This window comes from Giraffa tippelskirchi, chromosome 6, assembly GCF_054371585.1.
Source record: "Giraffa tippelskirchi isolate mGirTip1 chromosome 6, T2T-mGirTip1v1.2.pri, whole genome shotgun sequence".
Taxonomy (NCBI): Eukaryota; Metazoa; Chordata; class Mammalia; order Artiodactyla; family Giraffidae; genus Giraffa; species Giraffa tippelskirchi.
The window spans coordinates 116973401-116973617 of NC_137280.1; positions in this window are offsets into that span (position 1 = coordinate 116973401).

The following is a 217-nucleotide window of genomic DNA, read 5'->3' on the forward strand; positions in this document are numbered from 1 at the left end:
ACGGGCGTCTCCGTGGGCCAATGATCGAGCAGTAACCACCCCTGGGGCGGGACCGAACGAGAACCAATCCCTGCTCCGGGGCCCGCCCGGATCCAACTGGCCCAATGGGTGGTGGCGGCAGGGTTCGCTGTGGAGGCGGGGCTGGTCGGCTCGGCCAACGGGCGTGCACGTCGGCGCCGCGAGGGGCGGGCCCACGGCGGGCGTGCGGTGGAGAGGC